This window comes from Canis aureus, chromosome 17, assembly GCF_053574225.1.
Source record: "Canis aureus isolate CA01 chromosome 17, VMU_Caureus_v.1.0, whole genome shotgun sequence".
Lineage (NCBI taxonomy): Eukaryota > Metazoa > Chordata > Mammalia > Carnivora > Canidae > Canis > Canis aureus.
The window spans coordinates 13,463,770-13,486,092 of NC_135627.1; the positions used below are offsets into that span (position 1 = coordinate 13,463,770).

The 22,323-nt window shown below is 41.1% G+C and overlaps 1 long non-coding RNA gene across 2 annotated transcripts in view; it reads left to right on the forward strand.

Annotated features, from left to right (window-relative positions):
• Positions 1–21,200, forward strand: part of LOC144287801 (uncharacterized) — a 60,118-nt gene extending 38,918 nt beyond the window's left edge. The window contains exon 5 of one of the 2 annotated variants that reach the window (XR_013355555.1): positions 20,017–21,200. This is a non-coding gene — a long non-coding RNA (uncharacterized LOC144287801). The remainder of the gene's footprint in view (positions 1–20,016) is intronic. The other variant, XR_013355553.1, reaches the window with a different exon arrangement.
• The last annotated feature ends 1,123 nt before the right edge of the window (positions 21,201–22,323 follow it).

Consider the following 22,323-nt stretch of genomic DNA (forward strand, 5'->3'; position numbering starts at 1 on the left):
ATCAGGATGTGTTTATCGGAGCCATTTAAAAGGCGTTCTATACTTTACCCATCTGGTGTGATTTTAAAGATGTAGCAAATCTGTGAAGGTCAGAAATCATTAGAATCTTAGGTAAATAAGCACCGAAAGGTCAGAGACTAACTATGTCCTTATTCACTCTTGTATTTACAGCACTGGCATAATGTCTAGTATATAGCAGGTGCTCACTTTGTCAAGTGAATAAATTATTTGTGGAACAAATCAATGCACAATGAATCAAATTACAGTGTGGCTTTTAAATTTATCCAGCCTATGGGCTCAGCGGTTTAGCGCTGCCTTCAGCCCAGGGCGTGATCCTGGAGACCTGGGATCGAGTCCCACGTCGGGCTCCCGCATGGAGCCTGCTTCTCCCTCTGCCTGTGTCTCTGCTCTCTGCCTCTCTCTCTCTCTCTCTCTGTGTCTCTCGTGAATAAATAAATAAAATCTTTAAAAAAATAAATTTATCCAGCCTAGATGAGTAGCTTGATTAGCTGGCCATGGAGGAATCATGAAATTTTTGACTTGTTATAGTCTGAAAATTAAAAAAAAAAGTGACAAGCCTTCATTCTGATCGTTACCAAAAATATCTCTTGAGTAAAGACAAGGATGATACATTGCATAAAACCTATTACTCCTCTGTTGTAGAAGGAAAATGTACTCCTCAAAGGGTGCTATCATCGCATCACCATATCTCTTGAGTAAAGACAAGGATGATACATTGCATAAAACCTATTACTCCTCTGTTGTAGAAGGAAAATGTACTCCTCAAAGGGTGCTATCATCGCATCACCCTGTAGCACCCATATTTCCTTTTTCTCATATGCATTGGAATGGCCAGCAATTAACCCGACTTTAAATGGTACTGGCACACATGTTTCTCTAGGACCAATGCTCCTAACACAGACTTTGAAGTTCACAGAGACCCTCCTCTTTAGAGCTTGCAGACTAAGTCACAGAGCACCATGCACTTACTATCTCAGCTCTCTTCATTCCTTTGTGTGGATCTCTATTTCTATTCACTACCATCTTCCTTCTGCCTGAAGGACTCCCTTTAGCATTTCAAATCGTATGGGTCTGCTGGACAAATTCATTCAGACTTAATGAGTCTCTATTCAATGTAAGAGTCTCTGTTTAACCAGAATGTTTGAAAGGTGTTCTCCTTGGGTATAGAATCCTAGGTTAATAGAATTTGGGGGTGGGGAGGTGGGTGGAGTATATTAATGAGGTCCCTCCAGTGGTTTTTTTTTTTTTTTTTTTTGCTTGCATTGTTTTTGATGAGAAACTTTCTACCATTGGTCTCTTTGTTTATCTATCCTTAACATATCTTTTCCTCTGGTTGCTTTTAAGCTTATTTTAAACAATTTGATTAGGATGCGCCTTGTCATTTTTAAAATGTTTATTAAGCTTGGAATTCATTGAACTTCTTGAACATGTGGATTTATATCATATATCAACTTCAGAAAAATTTTGACTATTGTTTCTTATACTACATATATAGTTTTTAAGTAGGTCCATGGCCAGTATGGGGTTTGAATTCATGACTTTGAGATCAAGAGTTGCATGCTCCACTGACTGAGCCAGCCAGCTACCCCTCTTCTAATGTTTTCTTTTCTGTTATTTCCCACTTTGGAGACTTCAATTAAGCACATATTAGGCTACTTAAAATTGTTCCACAGCTTGCTGATACTATGCTCATTTTTAAAAGTTTGGTCTGTTTTTTTTTTTTTTTTTCTGTGTTCCCTTTTTTGGGTAGTTTCTATTGCTACTTCGTTAAGTTTATTCATCTTTTGTTTGCAAAGTCTTGCTGTTAATCCCATCTGGCGTGTTTTTCATCTCAGAAATTGCATTTTTAATCACCAGCAGTTCAATCTTAGTCTTTTTTTTCCTGTCTTACAGAAAAGTACAGTTATAATACCTGTTCAATGTTCTTGTCAGCTAAATATATCTATGTTAGTTCTGGGTCAGTTACAAGAGACTGATTTTCTCCTCATTATGGATCATATTTTTCTACTTCTTTTCATGCCTGGTAATTCTTTACTGAACGCCAGGTATTGTGAATTTTACCTTTTTTATTCCTATCAATATTCATGAGCTTTGTTCTGGGACATAGTTACGAATGGAGCTTGGAAATAGTCTGAAACTTTCTGTCTTGCTTTTAGGGAGAGCCTAAATAGCATTTCAACAAGACAGTTCTGATTATTAGCACTATTGCCATTTTGAAGTGGAGAATCCTTTTCTTTTTGTAGGATATTTAGTGGCATCCCTACCTTTTACCCACTGGACACTAGCACCTCTCCCTCCATTAAATCGTGACAACAAAAAATATCTACAGGCTTTGCAAAGGTCTCCTGGAGGAAAAAAAATTATCCATGGTTGAGAATCACTGGAATTGGGTTAACTTTGAGCCACCACTGATAGCCAGACTCTCCTGAATCTTCTCCAGTGCCCTGTGAGGCTTTCCAATCTGGCTGGCGGGAACACATTTTTTGCTAGCTGTGTGAGTGTTGAGTACCTATTCCCTCTAATACTTCATGGTGAGTCTTTCCCCAGGCTCAGATGGTTTCCTTACGCCTGAGTGCTGATTAGTATTCTGCTGAATACATCAGGAGACCCTCTGTGGGTCTCCAGAGTTTTCTCTCTGAGTGGCTCTCTCTTCTCTGCTGTTCTGTTCTGCAAATTCTAGCTGCTTGGTGTCCTTAGACTCCTAACTTAGTCTTCTCAATTTAGGGAGACTGCTGGACTCTCCTTGTAACCCCTCTCCCCAGAAATGCTTCCAAGGCAATAACTTGGGAAAATAGATTTATCTTGCTTGTGTCCCATCTCTTGGAGATCACTGGTATCCCTTGTTGCCTGATATCCAGTGTATTGGGTTAAACTATTATTTTTATATAATTTATTCAGTTTTCTGGTTGCTTTACATTGGAGGATCAATCTAGTCACTGTATTGAAGATACAAACTTGTTGCCTATCACATTTGGCATCAGCTCCACCTCCCGCCCTGTTTGACACACCTTGCAGTTATGATTTCTTGACAAATAAGTTTAAATTTTATGTAGTCAAATCTATTGATCTTTTCTTTTGCAATTATATTCCTATAACTTTTATGTTTAAAAAGTCCTTCCCAAAAAAAAAAAAAAAAAAAAGTCCTTCCCAAACAAACAAAGGGCTGCAGAAGGGGAGGTGATGGGGTGACTGGGTGATGGGAACTAAGGAGGACACTGGGATGCGATGAGCACTGGGTGTTATACTATATGTTGGCAAATTGAATTTAAATTTTTAAAAAAAGAAAAAAAAGTCCTTCCTATCCAGAAACTACATAAATATTTAGCTATATTTTCTTCTAGGTTTCTCTTTTAGAGATTTAATTGAAATTCTTGTCTCCCTAATGCAGTTAGAATTTATATCAGTGAATGAAGTGCTGAAGCAAGTATTTAAATGAATCTTTACTTCCAAAAAACTTCCTGATCTCAGCCCTTTTTATGGAATAGCTCATCCTTTACCCACTGCATTTTTTAAAAATGTATTTAATAGATCTTAGGTTCTTATTCAGGAAGAGGATCTGTGTCTGGGGTATCCATTTGTTTCCCAAATCTGAGCATCCATTCTCAGGCCTAAGATATTTTTTGACTCACACATTTCAGTATACTGAACATATTCCAAAGACTCTCTGACATTTCCCACTTCCTTAGCCAGGGAGCTCCTGCGGGGAACAGGGGGTGGACCCCTGCAAGGGCCAGAAAGGAGCTATTTGCTGTCACCCTTGCTTCTCAGACACCTCACCCATGGTCATTGTCTTGTAGGCTTAATAAAACCACCTTCCTCATATAACAGCTTTTCCATACCAGCACGCACATTCTCTCTCTCTCTCTCTCTCTCTCTCTCTCTCTCGCATGCGCTCGCGCATGGTTCTATCTTGTCAGTTTATCACCCCCTCTGCCTGTCACTCTTTATCAGTTGAAGAGCCAAAGTAAGGAGAAGGTGAGAAGAGAGATTGCTGGTGCATATGCAACTGTCAAAAATCTAAATATAGGTCATATGAGTGACTAAAAATCATCTCCACAAATTCCATCTTTCCTCAGCACATTTTCTCCTATCTGTATCTCTAATTTGCTCTTTGTTTTGCTTACTTCTTTTACTTCTGTTTCCTTTCACTCCCTACCTTTCTGACCACCTCCTCCCAGCAGGCATATACAGAACTTTCCAAAGGGTCACAGGACTGTTCACACATATTCTGATTCTTATTCTTTCATGCACACGGTGAGATTGAATTCAGTCATATTCCAGTGACATGCTTTGGTGAATGAAAGATGAGCAGAAGTTTAAAAAATTAGTGTGTTATTGGCATAGGGCTGGGCAACATTCCAGGGTTGGGTACTCCATCAGCTTGGGTCCCAGGGTGTAGATGACTTAGAATAGACTCCTCAGACAGTAAAGAAGAACATGTCATGCAAGTCAGAGACAAATCTTAGCTTGAAGCACTGAAATGTGAAGGATGTTACCAGGGCATAATCTAGCCTAATCTGGACTGATAGATAGTATAAAGACTATTTTTAAAACAAAGCAGTGAGACATAGGGATTTGTGAATCATGTCATTGTGTGTATACCTGCTGCACGGTATCTTTGTCATCTCCCAGGAACCTGGATGGATGGAGTGATCAAGGATGGTTCTGTCAAGGAAAATGAAGATAGCTTCCTTCTTCCTCATCCAATCAATGGAGCTGCAGGGAGCTCACAGCCCAACAAGGATAAGCTAACAGAAATGAATGTATTAAACCGGAACTGTCCTTGTACCTTGGATGCACATAGTACAGGTGTTTTTCTTAGTACAGTTGGCTAGGAAGAAAATCATAGGCTTGTTTCCTGTGGGTCAACTGTCAGTTCAGTGTTTATGATAGATACTTGGGGTTAGTATACCAGGATGTAAAGATTAGTTCTTGGCCTAGTTTCCAGTGATCTTGCAGTTTTGTACACTTCCCCAGCAGGTGTTCTTTGAAAGAGAAAAAGAAATAAAGAAATTCCAAGCAGATGCTTAATCAATAGTAAGCGCCAGCATTTCTACATCTTATCTCAGGTCAAAAGCAAGGATATTTAATTTTGGCTTCAATTGGGCCTTTGTGATTCAGGGGGTCTTTTCCATTCTGCTTCCCTGTCTGCAGTGTTCGAACTAATAAACTTATTAGGTAAATTCTGCAGCTCATCTGGTTAAATGGTGGTCATTTCTTAATTTAATGAGTTATTTCAAGGGTTTTTCATAAAGATTTCACTGTGCCTTATTGATCCTAAAGATTATATTCTAATGCTTTTGGCTGGTTTTTGCCATCACCCCTGTCATAGCTGCGGTTAAGCTTGATGGGCACTAATTGGGTGGAAGGTCAATGTAAATTAGTTACCACGCTGAATTTGAGTCAGTTTTTAAAGAAATGTATTTTAAATGCAAACAGCAACTCAAACAATTCTTACAAAGTTCTGACAGGACTTCCATGTGGACATCCTGCTGAGCTGCTGTATTGAGTAGATAAAACTCATTTATAATTAGCATCCCTATTTGCATACAAACAGTTGATGGGCTAAAGTCCTTAAAAATTATTTGCTCTCTTACAGAGATTAAATGTGCCCCTGTAGCCTAATCAGCTGCTTGCCAGAAAACCTCTTTTCATAGGCCACTCTGAACCCTGGTCTAACCTACACAGAACTACAACAAAGACTGAATTAGTGTACTGCAAAGAAATACAATGCTATTGAATGTAGCTGGGTGTTTCTGAAATATTAAGGAAAAAATGTTGTAATCTCCTGTTTCCTCCATTTCATCCTAGGAAACCAGAGAGCAGAAATCTCAAATTGATGAAGAGGTTTCTGTCACCTATTGAATGAGTTATTTGAAATAGAGATAGAATTTGAATGGTAGAAAATTTAGAAAATAAGACTTCATACATACCCATGGGTGTGGACTGAAATCAAACAATTATGACCCCATTGCATAATTCTAGGGGCTATACTTACAGAATACAGTGTGAATGGTGCCCCAAGGAACTGAGCAACTATGATTATAAACCTAGTGGAATGAGATCTTTTATTTGCCTGTAGCTATTGGTGTGAGGGCCTGTGTTGCTCTTCCTTTTTTCTTTTCTTTTCTTTTTTTCTTTTCTTTTCTTTTCTTTTCTTTTCTTTCTTTTCTTTTCTTTTCTTTTCTTTTCTTTTCTTTTCTTTTCTTTTCTTTTTTTTCTTTTCTTTTTTCTTTTCTTTTCTTTCTTCCTTTCCTTTCCTTTCCTTTCCTTTCCTTTCCTTTCCTTTCCTTTCCTTTCCTTTCCTTTCCTTTCCTTTTCTTTTCTTTTCTTTTCTTTCTTTCTTTAAAAAAGATTTTATTTATTTATTTGAGAGAAAGAGAGAGAGAGAGAGGGAGAGAGAGAATAAGCAGGAGGAGCAGCAGAGGGAGAGGGAGAAGCAGAGTCTCTGCTGAGCAGGAAGCCCGATGTGGGACCCGGTCCCAGGACCCTGAGATCATGACCTAAGCCCAAAGCAGATACTCAACAACTGAGCCACCCAGGTGCCCCACTCTTCTATTTGACAAGATTATGTTCATCTTTCCAGATTCAGATCAAATAGTACTTTTTTTTGAGCCTTCTAGATTCTTACTGTTGGTATTAGTTATGGTTTCAGCAGGAAACAGGTGCATACTCAAATTGGATAAATTGTGGAGAATTTATAAAGGGGCTATTTACAAAGGTATGAACAGGATATATGGGGGCTGCAGGGAAGACGTTGCAGGATGAAGGAACTTGTAACATCAGGGCCTGAAAGGGCAAGGGAAGAGTGTGGTCACTAGGACCTGGTGACAGTAGCTGTATGAGGGTAACCGCAAAATAAAACCTGAGACCTTCATAGTCAACACTCAGTGGCTCACTAGGGAGGAAGCCTGGAAAGCGAATTCTCAATCTCGCTTCACTTTCTGCCTTCACTCTCCCTTCATTGCTCCCACTAGCTGAACCCAACCAGAAGTCAGAGGGCAAAGGAGGCTGCCAATGCCATCCACATAGGTGGTATATAAGTGATCTATTGCTGTGTAACCAATTACACCAAAGCTTAGTAGCTTAAAATACCAAACATTGTCTTATGGTATCTGTGGAACAGGAGTCCTGGAGAGGCTGAGCTGGATTCTGGCTCAGGGTCTGTCATGAAGCTGCATTTAAGAAGTCAGCTGAGACCATGGTTTTCTGAAGGCTGGAGAAGTTGTTTCCAGGATCATGTACTCATAGGGCTGTTGGTTGGAGGCCCTAGTTCCTCACCATATGAACCTCTCCCTAAAGTTACCTGAGCATCCTGGTGACAAGTCTACTTGTTTCCCCCAGAACAGGTGATCCAAGAGAGGGAGAGAGCTGTGGAGAAACTGCAATGTTTTTATGACTTAAACATGAAAGTTGCATACCATTACTTCTGACATATATCAACCCTAATGCAATGTGGCAAAGGGTTATGCAGGAATATAAAAACCAGGGAATGGAGATCATTGGGGGCTGTCTTGGAGGCTGGCTACCTGGAACATTTGTAGGGTGTATAATGGTTGAAAGCAGACGTAGAAAGGCAGATGGAAGATGTCCAGCACATATCCAAGTAGCAATACTTCCTCTCTCCAATGACCACATAACAAATCATCCACACCTTAACTATAGCACTTATGTTGTTTTAAAATATTTTATTTATGTCTGTCTATTGGAATGTAAGCTCTTTGAAAAGGAGTACTGTGTTTTATTCTTCTTATGCCTTTGGGGTCTAACACAGTGCCAGACTCATGGTGGGTGCCCGCAAATATTTGGAGTTTTTAATAGATGGAATCTATGAGCACTTGGTTGTCTATAGTCAACAATGCATACTGTGACACCTCCATCTCATATGCTTCTCCTTCACCCCTCATGTCCCCAATGTTGCCCAATACTGTTCAAATGCCCTATGTCAGTTAGGAAACTGATCTAATATACTAATTTGTACATAAGATGCTAGTGACACTTAAATTCTGGGATATTTGTATATAACTGTTGTTTTTCCAAATCAAAAAAAGGAAAGATGAGCTGGAATATTAGCAGTCCATTACTTATTAGCCCCAGGGCACTCCTGTGAGTCCTCTGGTAATACTTAGGCTCAAGTTCTATCTTTTGTGTCTACTTTGGTGTCACTTGAGTGTTACCTTCTGTACTCAAGGACTTCTTTACATAAAGCTCTCAAGGAAAGGAGGGCTGTAGCCATCCATGGGGTAGAAAGAAGTTCCGTAGGCACATAGTCCATCCTTTTAAAGCTTTGGACAATAAATACGTTACAAAAGAAAGCCAAGACTATCTAGCCCCCAAGAAAAGATTTTTTTTTCAAGAGAAGATTTCTAATGGTGGACTTTGAGGCTCTTTTTTGGTAAGGCTACAAGGGGAGATGCTTGTGGACAAGGATCTGGTACATGAATTGGTGCCTGAGCCCTTGCGCATATGGCCAGAACCACTTGAGGTGTATTTATCACAGGTCTGTGCTTAGTGGGTATGCTGGCCTATCTCTTTGGCACCACAACTACTCCTGTTGAAGATGTTCTCTGCAGAGGAGAAGCTGGGAATCATGGTTCTTAGAATCTCCTTCCCCTAAATAGTCCTGGGGTAAAATTTACCAAAGAGAGGCAAGTATGTGGGACTTGAGAAGCAGTTGTAGGCAGAGGTAGGATCCAAGCAACTTTCCAGCAAGTTCGAGGGCAGTAGTTCTAAAACTTCAGGTGCACCAGAAACATTTGAAGTGCTTATTAGAGCACAGTTTGCTGGGCTCCACTCCCAGGGTAATTGACTCAGTAGGTCTGGGGTGTGGCCCCCAAATTCTCATTTCTAATAATCTTCCAGGTAATGTGGATGCTGCTAGTTCCCACACCATACTTAGAGAACCACAGCTTTAGACAAACAATTGTGTCACTGCTTTCTTTCCCTTGATTTTTATTATGTGTGGGAAACATAGCACTCCATCTGTTTTCCTGAGTAAACTGGACCAGTGCACTGGGCATGAGCAGAAGGGAGAGCTTTCCAGAGTGCTACTGTTTAGGACCAAAAATCAAGAAAGCCCAAATAGGCTTCTGGGACCCACGTGGCTTCAAGGTCAAAGACAAGGCCCATGCAGTCATGCTCATCTTCAGCTATCAATGAGAAAAGAATACACAGACCTCTTGCCCTTGGGCTCTTCAGACCTTTGTTGTCACCCAGCTCTGCTGGACATGCCAGGGCAAGAAGGCACCTCCCACTACTAGCCCTGGAAAGCAGCCTGGGAATTGTTCTGAATCACAGCTGATGGTAGGTCCACTGTCATGGTGGGGACATATTTGACTAGTGGGAGGCAGCACAACAGCTGGCTTTGGAGTATGAGAAGGGAAATTGCAGGCAGCTGTTTATATTGCAGAGGAGTAAAGTGGCTTCTTTTGAACAAAGGCTGTGGTGAAGCTTGTAGTGAGGTTGAGGCCAAGAGGTAGGCCAGGAGCCCATCTACCATATTGTGCCAAGATTTCAGGGGCTGCTGGTCTCCCACAGGTTCCTTGGGCTACATCTGACAGAAATAATTGTCAGGAAAACCATGTTTGTGTGTCACTTTACAGGCTACCTGGGCCTTCATGTCTTGGTGAATTGTCATGCTCTCATTGAATCTGGAGGTGACATTTTCTGAAAAGCAGGCATATTTTACAGATAAATTGATGAAGAAGCCAAATAGCATGACCAAGGTCACAGAGTTGGTTAGTGGGAGAGCCAGGGCCACAGCCCCTGACTCTGAATTCCAAATTCTACACCAGGTGGTGGCCACCAGCCCCCTCTGGGAGCTGTGGCTCCAAGATTGGGAGGAACACAGGGAGGTAGGAGTTTGAGGGTCACCTCTTCTACCTCCAAATGGGAGACATGTGTCCTTCCTGCAGAACAAGGGCTATAGGTTGTTTGTTTTTGGTAATTTAAAATTTTGTAGTAATTATAGATTTACAGAAGTTGCAAACATAGTTCACAGAGGTCCCATGTGCTCTTCACCTGGTTCCCCTCATTGGTACCTTCTCACATACCTAACAGCATGGGATGAAAACCAGGAGAGATGACCTTTTTAAGCAATTGTTTCTCACATAAACATTTTCCAAACATTAAAAAGTAGGCATTTTCATTACCAGTTAATTTGGTATGTGCCCTTAATGTTTCAGGACACCAAATAGCATGAGATACCCCTGCTGGGGAAGGAATATTCTAGAATTCCTTTGGCAAACCGGCCCCAAATCATGTTTCAAGGTCTTCTCACCTCAAAATTGTCTTATGTCTCCTCAATATGAAAGACACCTGGGCTTTTTGGAGACATTTTATTAAAAGACAAGTTATGAGAAGGTCGGTGGATATAGCGAACTGGGCAGACCTTTCCCGAAATGTTTGTGTACTAAAGAGGGCAGGGTTTGGAGCCAGCAGATCTGAATCCGAATCCTTATAATCAGTCATGCACCAACTACTGAGATTTCTTCTAGCATCGTCTTAAAATGTTAAGTAAAATTAAAAATAATTCTTTGCATTGTAACTTTTTTTACATACATCAGTTTTACTGGAGTTTATAAACCGCTAAATCATGATGCTTTGCACTTTTTTGCATTTGCCACTATGGTTTGATGATTAGATCTGGAAACTTGTTGAAGCACAGGTAGGCTGGCTTCAAAACAGTAAAATTCAATGACTATGCAAGGCATAATCTGCCAATTTGTAGTCATTAGAGAAATTAAACTCACTGGTAAGCAAAAGCAGGTGTGTCATCCTAGCAGTAGGACATGAATGTTAATTTGGAGTCTGGTAATCAGTGTTATATTGTCCACCTTGAAACCATTTACTTATGCCTTAGGTTTGAATACTAAGAACCTGCAACATAAATGCCTTTAAAAATCTCAGATGCTTCATACTTGGTGGGTTTCAGAGCCTTCTAGGAATGACCTTATATCCCTAAGATAAGCATAGCTTTCACACTTATTATGTAGTAGATGAAAGGATCAAAAACAACTATCCCAGTCTGGAAAAAACACGCTGTGTTTTTTTTTTTTTTTAAGAGAGAAAAAACGACCTAGTTCAGTGTTCCAAATAAAGACAGGGATTATTCAATACAAATGCTGTAGGCGTTGTTGGATGGATGGGAGCTGTACAAAGGTGAACCCTGTGTGTATGCAGGGTGCCTTCTTTGTTCACTTAATGTTATATCGTAAGAACGTCTATGTTGTAATGTTGTATGCAGGAACAACAGTGCCAGTTAGAAGGTAGATGTGAAATGAATAAACAGGTTATAGAAAATCTACTGAAGTCAGATGTCCCCATCTAAACCAAGCTATTAATGTTTGTTTGGATTTTGCAGTGACCTTCCGTCTTTCAGGCAGGGCTCTGGGGTTCAGGGAGCACACAGAAAACATCTGTGAGTCTGTAGACAGAAACGGTAGGGGTAGGCACATCTCTTCAATCACGATTAAAGTCAGTATTGCATACAATTTCTTGACAGCATTTATTATAACCAGCCTTTTCCCCTGTTCAAAAAGGATCTTTCCAACAGGGCTAGTGTTAGTATGGCCATGTGTCAGCAGCCCAGGGTTGCGTGCTTCTGTGTTTGTGCTGGCTTTCTCTGTGCTGTTGGCAATTACTTACTACTTGATTGTCTCAACCACAATGTGATTTCCAACATAAAAATATATCATTTGTGGAAAGAAGGAATCATGATATGGAGGTCTCAGGATATTCCTCTCCTTCCAATGCTAATGATCCCTAAGCAATTTCCAAAAAGATCACTTTGCTGGTTATAAAAATAATGATGCTGAAAATGGCTGATTCCCTCAAGCGTGGCTCAAAAGCCCTTCAGGCAGTTAAGTGCAACGATCCCTGGAACATCTTCCTGAAACAGGTTTACTGCCCAAAACAATTTGGTGTTTTCCAAGTGACTTTTAGGATAACCTGAGTGACATGGGATTTTACTTATTTGTTTGCTTCTTTGAGGGTGGAAGGAGCTTTCATAGCATATGTGGTTCTTGACAGTCAGACCTAGATCTTGACAAGCAAGGATTTTCTTCTCTTTGTTTAGTGGCATTGTTATGACTTCCAAGAACTGAAATACCTTGACCTCAGTGTTTTAAGTGGGCATGGGCCTACTGCCAAGTTTGGCCAAGTGTTAGGTATTGCTCTCTGACGTACCCTGAAAACACCATCACACTCAATTACTCTATGAGTAACCTGGCCTTGCGGGATGAGTTGTAAGATGGTGGCTGGGCTGTGAAGACAATTGACCCATTATGCTTACCACTGCTGAGCTGTACTGCACAAGACGCAAAGCCCAGTTTCATTTTCCTGACCCTCTGCAAAGTATTCTATCTACATGCATTAGGCACCCAGAGAATAATATAAAACAGACTCTGATTTTTTCTGGACTTGGATCCTGTATAGACCTTGAACTCTTGGAACAGAAGCATGAAGAACATGTTATTTTTTGTGTGTGGTCTGACCACATTGTGCCCCAGAAATTATCTCCAAATATTTTTCAATATGTCGAGCAGTGATGTCTAGTCTAGAGTTACTATGTGTCTTGTATGTGTTAAGTGGCCATCCATTGCATCTTGCTGATGACCCTGGGTATTCTTTTGTACAATGATCAGAAAAGATTTACAAAGGCAAAATATGCTGGCATCTATATTTGGCATCTTTTGGGGAAATCTTCTTTTTATTGGATCATCCATAGAGCCTTCAGTGAACTAAGACTACCTTTCACCAACTGTTCGTTACATATTTGTTTGCCACAATGTCTAGCACAATTGAGTCTGTTATACCTCTTTTTGTTGTAATCGAAAGGACCCCAGAACAAAGTCCCACCTTCAGGTTCTGGCATTGTGCCCTCAGCTCCCATGTGGGCATCAATAAGAACTCACCAGTAAAGATCACATGACATCAAGTTCGGTAGCTCAATGGGCTTCGTGGCATCGAGAGGAACTATGAGTTTTGTTTTGTTTGACTATCTTTTGTTTTTTAGCTTCTGTGTGCTTTGGAAATGCAGTGATAACCCAATTTGTGTAATAGAGACCTAGAAAACTCATCTCTAGATCACATGTTTATTTTGGGGACTGCTGGGCTCCAGCTTGCCAGATTGTTTATCTCTGGCTTTCCCTCAGAACTACCTGTAAAGCCTCAGGTAATGTGGAACATTGTGAGTCACCTGTTCTGAAGGTGGGATCCTGTTAGGACTCCACCTGTCCTGCTGAGTGAGTCCTGTCTGGATTGATGTAAATTCAACAATGTCATCACACAGCTTGAGTTGTAATACAGGCTTTATTGGGAAAGTGGAAAACTAATATAGGCCACAGGTTGTTGAGGGAAGAGAAGGTACTAGTCTACTGATTCTCATTGTCCCAGAGAGCAATGCTAGGCTGGGGCATGGTGGGCCCTCGGTGTAGTTCTTTCTTCCAGTGGCTGGACCACACCACTCGATGGGACTCTCCTTTTTAATTTTTTTACATGGCAATTAAAAGAAAAAGTACCCACTCCAGTAGAGGATACACAGATTGCTTGGCAGTCGGCAGTCTGGATTTGGGCTGCCAGTTACAGGTAGGAGTGGTCTGGGCACATGAGCTGTCCAGTACCTACAGAACTTGGGGCCTCTTTCTAAAGGGGGAGGGGAATCCCGTTACTTGCCCCATGGGGAGCTAAGCTTGGATGAAGCCCCTTCTGCTGATTGCAGTTATCTTATAGTCCAGGCCATCCAGAGAAAGCTCCTGGGATTACATCCAGGCAGTTCTGCCTATTGCTCTACCATGCCAAGTAGCCATGATTTAACAACTAAGAGTGGCCCATAAAGACAAGAATGACTGTGGGCCCAGTTGATTTTATCTCTTTGGTTTTATACCATTTTGTCCATAAATTCAGAAAAGGGACGGTGAAGGAGAGATAAATCATCATGTACCCTAAGAAAACTTACGATCACTGGGAATGTCATGTGATAATTTTATGTCACTGGTTCTGCAGATATTTACTGAGCAACTATGTGTGTGACATTGTACAGTATAGCCTTGACCATACAGCCCAGCGTACTTTACAGGAATAGAACAGATATTCATGACTGGTGATGGATAATGCTGAAGTCCATGGGGTGAATCTTGGGGTAGGGATGGTAGAAGAAAAAAAAGAAATATTGCATTAGGTACAACTATTTCCTTTTCAGAGTGTAGCTTGGAAACTGCTTGTATTCACATAATGGGGAAATCCAAATGTTGGTAACAGCCATGTGCAGTGGTATGCTAGAGCTGGTCTGTATGAGCCCACGAGAGCCAACTCGGGAATTTTGAGGGCCAGTTGTTAAACACAGCCATTATACAAAATTAAATGCTCTAGACTTACAATAAAATAAGTTATACTAAAAATAAAGACAATAATACTTAAAATTTATTTCCTAAATATTTTAATGCATTTCACGTTATGCTATTGAGGTTATTTACATCTATTGCCTCTGTATGGTGAGGACGCTACATAATGACCTGCTCCTGTGCCTCTCTCCCCAACTCTGCGTTCAGTGACAATACGGCAGTAGCTTGAAATTGGCCATTGTGCAGTCTTTACACCATGGAAATCAGCAGATGCTATCAATTAGGCTTGATTTATAGCCAAAGCTGGGAGAATTTCAGTTTAATGAACATTAAGAGTGAGAAAAATAGTTTAAAACTTAGAAAAATCACATATCAGATTTAATGAGAATACACCGATTGGGAAAAGAGTTAGAGACTGGGAAGTAACTCCATTTGTCAGTTGCGTTCAATTGCGATTATAGGTTGCTATAGGGGCAAGGGTTTGGCAAAAGTCAACGAGAGTGTTCTGTGAGAATGAATTGGCCAGAAAGGAACATAAACAGTATTATTATTTATAAATTGAATGAGATGTATCCATTATTAAAATTTACAATAAACAAATATGTGCATGTTTTTCTTGTTTGAAGAGCCAATTTACTGTCCACGTACTTACTTACTATGCATCTGCTATGATGCCACTGACTATGCCAAAACTATCATGGAAGGTGGTGGCAGCAGCAGCAAGGCTGTTCTTATAGTTTCCTCTGATTGGGCAGAGGAAGGAGATGGTCACCACTCTCACACTCCAGGGTGTCCTCTGCCCCGCTGCTCAGGGTGTGTGGAGGGCAAATGCCTTTCTTTTGCCAGTAGGATTAAAACACTTGTTTTTTAGCTGAGCGGTTATGAAACTTCCTATGAGGTCTTCACGGTCTTTCATTTCTTGTCAGCATGCTTAGTCCACTAGGGCTGCTGTAACAAAGTATCCAAACGGGGTGGCTTGAACCACAGAAATGTATCTCACAATCCCTGAGATCAGTTTGCTGCCAATCTGGGGTGTTCCTCAGCATGGTCCTGATCTCTGCCTGTCCCCCCGTGTGCCTGTCCAAGAGTCCGCATTCCCCCTGAATGGAGGGACACAGTCAGATGTGGTTGGTTGCCCACCCAAATGACCTCATCTTAACTCGGTCATATGCAATGGATGGATTTCCAAATCAGGACCCTTCTAGAGCCTTCTCAATTTAGCTCTTTCTCTGATTTTCCCTGAATCCGTCATCTCAGCTGTTAAGGAGAGATGAAAGTTTTTGCCATGGAGTCACTGGTGGGGTGAAGGTACAGAGTAACTGTGGAGTGAACAGTGTTGTGAGAGCAGATGCGAAAGGACCGTATGTACTGTAAAGCACTCAAAACCCTCTATAATTGTTGGTTTCATTGTGTGTTCTCCACTGGCCTGTGCATGTTTCTCAAAAGCCAGGGCTATGGATTCTACTTCTGCATTCTCAGCACAGCAACTTTGTTTTAAAAAGATCCATTCAGTTAGAATTTTCCTTCTTTTACTCCTTTCCCTCCTTTTGCCACACCCTCTTACTGTCCTCAGTTTCAGAGGTCCTCTGTGTGTCACTGATTCCACCTGCTTAACCTTTTCCTTACTTGTGGTCCTGCTCCTTGCAGTCATTCCCTGGAGTGTGGACTCTCTTTGTTTGGCTCAAACTATCAGAATGAGCTCTTAACCAATAACTCTGCTCCAGGTCTCTCTCCAAACCAGCCAGGTTGATGGATTCATCCTTTAAAAATACTGATTATTTTCTTCTTTGCTTAAAATCTCTCAAAACCTACCCATTTCCCACAAGATCGTATCCAGAGTCTCTAGAATATGAATACTATGCTCTCTGTGGCCTGGCCTCCGTGTTCCTAAAATCCATCTCCTGCAACCTGCTCCTATGAACTTTATGCTTCGGCACGCTGATTTGGGTAAGAAGTACCCAAGGTACCATACTATGTTATGGCTGCTTCAGAGTATACTATTTGTCTTCCTGGAATGTCCTTCTTTTCCCCTTTCTGGCAAATTCCTTTTCATCTTTTGAGACCCAGTATGAGTTTCCACTTCTTCAGATTCAACCAAGCAGAGTTGATCACTCTCTTCTTTGGAGACCAGATGAATTTGGAAACTTTCTTCTGGGACAGCATTCATTGCATGGAATTGTAGTGATTTGTTTGCATGTTTCTCTCTCAGCTAGATTGAAAAATCCAGCTTTATTCACTTTGTCAAATTAATTGCTTCATATGATGCCAGGGCCTGCAGCTCTGGAATAAATAATGAGTGAATATGAATCTGCTAATTCATTAAAAAAACAAGACCTTTAAACTTTGTGGTTTAGTTACATTATAAATATCGAGGAGTCACCTGCTGTGTGTCAGTCTTCACAGCAAACTCTAAGACCATTATTCCTCCCACTCTACGGATGAGCAAACTGAGGCATAGGTGAGTTAAATTGCCAAGTAATGCGTAAATAGTGCTTATCATGTGTGCATTGAACTCCAATCTGTTTGATTCCAAGCCTTTGCTCTTAGTCACGTCCCTCCATAATGCAATAACTGAAGATAAAAATGATAATGGGAGTAAGAGACTTTTTAGGGATAAAAGCTATAGTAACATACGTATTTACTTAATTTATCCCTTAGGGCTTAATTTGTAATATTAACAACATTTGTTAGTTTAAAAAAAAAAGAAGTTACTTGTTTGGAAAAGCCAACTTTTAACGAAATCAAATGGAAAGTAGATTTTCTTTAGAAGTTTGAATCAAACACTCAAATCCCTCTGGAAACTTGTGACTTCCCACCAACAGCAGAGCATGATGCCACTTTGCAAGGGCTGGGTTTGCCCTGCCTTAGGGCATGAGGAACCTATTAAGGTTTTGTTTTTTTTATTTTCTATTAGGACAGGAGTAAAAGTCAAGACAAGTGCACTGTCACTCTTCTTATCCTTTGGTCTCCATTGTAGCTCTGTAAGGAGAGAAGGGCAAGGATTTTATTCCCATTTCACAGGCTAGAAAGTGAGGCTCATGAAAGTTATGTGAAGCCATGTGCCTATCCTCCACTATTTTGGCATCTACTTTCTTTCTTATCCGCATGAAAGCATTTCTTTCAGGACAGATTCCCAGAATTTCAGCAAGAAATGGAGAGCCAAGTATAAGAGGAGCTACTCCCTCTGCTTTAGAAAGGAAACCTGCCCGATTTATTTTTGGTTTGACATTCTATTGCTTGCTGTTTCCTCTCTAGTGCCTTTGTTTGCAGTGGGTCCTCAGCTTTTAGCCTGCCGGTCTATGCATGTGCCTTAAAGTTGACCCGGAGTCAGGACGTTTTGGTATTGACATTTCCTGTCTCAATTTCCTTCCCTGCTTCCTTATGATTAATGGTCAACCCTCCTCCCACCTGCATTTCTGCCTTCCAGCAAGAGATGCACTCTCCGACAAGAATTGTTTCCCTGCAGTTTTGTAACTAAAAATAACAATAATAAAAGTCTTCAATTAATCTCTCACCTCCCCAGTCTGCTTTGCAATGGTTCTCTGGGTTGTGCTCATGCGTTAGGTCAAGCAACTGGCTGGCCAGTGGAAGAACCTTTCTAAACTGCCAAGAAAAGGTGAGGTTAGCACCTCCTGAGCAGGACACCGTCTCCCTGGGTCAGGATAGGCAGAGCACACAGGAGCTTAGACTTGTTTTGCTCTTTAAAAAATTGTTTCTTGAAGAATTATTGTGTGCCAAGCACTGCAGTAAGTATGTCATGTCCATCATGGCCTGTAATCCTTATAGATCAACCTGGTGAGGGAAGTCACATTATCTTCATCTTATTTTATTTATTTAATTTTTTAAAAAAGATTTTATTTATTCATGAGAGACACATACAGAGAGAGGCAGAGACATAAGCAGAGGGAGAAGCAGGCTCCCTGCAGGGAGCCCGATGTGGGACTCAATCCCAGGACTCCAGGATCACGCCCTGAGCCAAGGGCAGACGCTCAACCACTGAGCCACCCAGGTGCCCCACACCATCTTCATTTTAAAGATGATAATTGAAACACAGAGAGGTTAACTAAGCTGCCCAAAGTATACAGTTAGAGGCAGGATTTAAACCCAGGATTATCTTGGTTCGTTTTTGTGAGCCTCTCGGTTGTGTTTTAATTTTAATATTATTGCTATTATTATCAGAATTGTAAACACTCACTTGATAAACTGTTGCCAGCCTTTAGTACATGCTAGGAGAGGTGTCCAACCAAGGGAAAAAGAAACCTAAGTAAGATACAGTTTCTGCCTTCAAAGGGTTTTCAGATAAATGATGCAAGCCTACTGTCTCTCCTTTCTTAAGGAGGAGCTGTTTGAAATAAAGTCATATTCACCTTGCCCAATCTCAACATACCAAAGTTCCTTTTCTGGTTTTGACCCACCAGAAGATATTATGTATGGTTAGGCCAATAATTTTTTCCAACCATTTAAAAAAATATAATCCAGGTCTCAAATCAATGACTCCTTCATTCCTATGATGTTTTCTTTTTTTTTTAAAGTGGTAGGTGGGGTTCAGTTTTGTAACCAGCCGCACCTTTATCATACCTAACAATAGAACAATGCCAGGCCACCCCTTCTGCATGTCAGTAGGTGGCAGTCTGGCTTTGCATGCACGGTGAGCCTGGGATCAAGAGGGATTCAGAAATCCACGTGCTGTGGAAATTCCCATCACCAGCCTTTTCAGGTCTTTCTGGACTGAAAAGCAATGCATTCTCCAAACCTAAAAACATAAATGTTATGACAGAGCCATTTCCAGAAACTGCTACTTTGTCTTAAGTGAGCTAGGGGAAGAATCTCACCAGGACTCCTGTGGCCATTGTGGTGTGCAGTCAACTCCACCTCCATCTCATTTGGGGACATCGTGCCTGCTGGAGACGCTTTCAGATCTATCCCACCTGGACCAGCTCCCTGAAATGGGCCTCTCCTGAATGGCGGCCTCTTCATTTTTCTTGCTCATATCAGAGAATTCAAATAGCTATGTCGTCCTGCTCTAGTAATTCTCAATCTCCCTAAGATATCATCAGTCATGATTAGATAACCATAGGACTTTAATATAACCTCACCAATTGAGACACAAATAATATTGGTATCTGTGATAGTGATGGCTGACAAGTTTACCTGTGAATTTCTTAGCAAAAAAAAAAAAAAAAAAAATTTGCTAAGCAAACAAGCCCTAATAATGAAATAATGGGATTCCTATTGAATTAAGGGAAGCAAAAATTACATATATATCACAGACTGCATGAATTGTACCATTGTAGAGGTCAAGTGGTATCTTGTAGAACATTCTCTTCATTGTACCAAATTCAGCATCTCTTTGGAAATTCAAGTTAATGATAGTTTCGAGTTGCTCTACTTACTAGAAAGAATAAGGGAGCCTTACCTTTGACATCCATAACCATATTATAGACTTTTAACTTGTGGCCTTCCAATTTCTTTAAATTAGTAGATTAACTAAATTAGTTTTACTTTATTTGGTGATCTAAGTAGTTTGATTAGTTTGACTAAATGAGGTTTACCCTATTCTTGAGTTTCATACAGAAATAAGGAATTGATACTATTACCTAATGACTTTCCTTGCTGTAAGGTGTTTGGTCAATTTTCTCTTTTTCCTTTCCAGGAAGCCGCTAATTGGTGAGTGCCAAATAAGACTCCTTAGGAAGCAACAGAAGCTCTTTAAATAAGCCACTGGAAGCCATTCTTCCTTCCTTTGCTGTCAGAGATGAGCACCTACATCCGGGAATTAAGCTTGAACCAGAAGGAGTCTGTCCTGTGGGCTGCTGTGACTGGAAGTGTTCCAGGGGGGGGCCCTGTCCTGAAATTCCTCCTCCATGCTACCAGGCATCTAAAATTTGGGCTTTGGACATGGCCCGGACGCACCCCAGTCTTTACAATTCCATTCATATCATGCAAGTGTTTCTGTGGGCCAATAATGAAAGCCTTAGGGCTGTCACCACTCACTTTCCAATCAAGGAAGACATGGAGAGGCTCCTTTGAGAATGTGCCAAGGGAGACGCTTTCAGATGGGAGGAGAGCTGGAGGGTGCTGGGGATAAAGGGAAGGAGCCAAGAATGACAATAATGATAACCAAAGCCCGAAGGCTCCGGCCCTGCCCCCTACCCCAACTCCATCCACCATTATTCTTCCCTTGGTTTTGTGGCCTTTCATTTCCTGAACACACCATCCTGTTTCCTGCTGTAGGGCACCCACCACAGCTATTCCTGGAATCCTCTTTCCCAAGGACTTTTCCTGCTCATTGACCTCATTATGAATGTCTCAGCTCCAATTTCACCACCTCTGAGAAGCCTTCCTTGATCACCCAACCTCAAATCATCCCTTGCTCCACAGCTACCCCAACACTCTATTGTATCACTCTGGATTACTGTCTTTCTAGTACTTACACTCTGAAACAGTCCTGTCAGCCCATATGGTTACTTGTTTGTCTTCTATCACTAAACTTCATTTTACTATGAGGCTTTTGTCTTTTACTATGGGACTCAGTTTTGGTAAATGCTGGGGCTGGTATCCTCAGCCTCTTGGAAATATCCCAGCATTGATTAAACATTCAACAAATGCTTATTTATTAAATGACTAGATGAAATAAGAAAACAAATTAAATTTTATTACCTGAAGACATGGACTTGCCTGCTGGAACCAGTAACACGAGAAGGCCAAGAACTGAGAAAAGTTACAGATTTTCCCCTCCTGCAAACTCATGAGTTAGCCTGTCACAATTCCTGTATGCTGGCAGGTGATGATAAAGGACAGGTCTTTATAAAGGACAGGTCTAAGGTAAAGGACAGTTTATTAGGTCTAAGATAAAGGACAGTTTATTAGTCACACAAATGGCAGTAGCCAGAGTATCAGCATTGGCTGTAGTTTCCTGAGCCTCAGTTTCCATAAAGATGGCAAGGTAGTATCTGCACACACAGTGGGGTACATTACAGGAGAAGAGGTCTGAGCTTAGGGATCCCAGATCTCATACAGTGGACTGTAAGCATACCTGGCCACAGACTGGAGGGAGGCATCTTCATTATACCTGACAGTTAACAAACCTGCCTTTTGCCTTTGAGGGAGATATGCTTACTTGCTTGGTTTCTTTCTTTCTTATGTTTTTCAAGATTTATTTATTTATTTTAGGGTGGGTGCAGAGGGAGAGGCAGAGTGAGAGTGAGATAGAGAGAATTTAAGCAGACTCCGTGCTGAGCATGGAGCCCAATGTGTGGCCTGATCTCACGACTCTGAGATCATGACCTGAGCCAAAACCAAGAGTCGGAGGCTCAACTGGCTGCACCACCCAGGTGCCCCCCAGGGAGATACTCTTTCTTTGTTCAAGCATGTTCATTCGAGGATGCATGATTGGATAAAACTTCTTTGAAAAGACAGTCAGTGAAGAAGGCAGTCAGAGCCTCTGCTTGCAAGATATTCAGAAATGTGGGAGATCCATGGGAAGTTGCCTCCAAACAAGGCCCATCTTCCTGGTTTATCTTTCACTAACAATCCCTTTATCATGTGTTTCCTTCTCATCCCAAGGAAAATTCGAATAATATTTGTTATCTCATACACATTCCCTTCTGTAGGGAAATAGCCTATGAATAAGTAAACCCATTCTTGCTGAGGAATTTCTATGTGGTTCCTGCTTTTGGAGCCGTGGAGCTTTCATTCTCAATCTGGGGTGCCCGTCTGTCCATGGCTTTCTGGTGGAGTGCTGAAGGGTAAAGCATGGGGTAAAAATAGAAGACTTTTATGCATTATAATTTCTACTAGAAAAAAATGGAGAAAGGCCTACTAGCTTTCTATTAAAATAAACATGGCTATATTATGCACTGGAGCAAAATATTCTCCAGGATTTTAAAGATAAAGCCATGATTTCTTTAGGCAGTACTGTTACCATCCCCTGCCCCTGAGCACAACTTTTTTCTGCCAC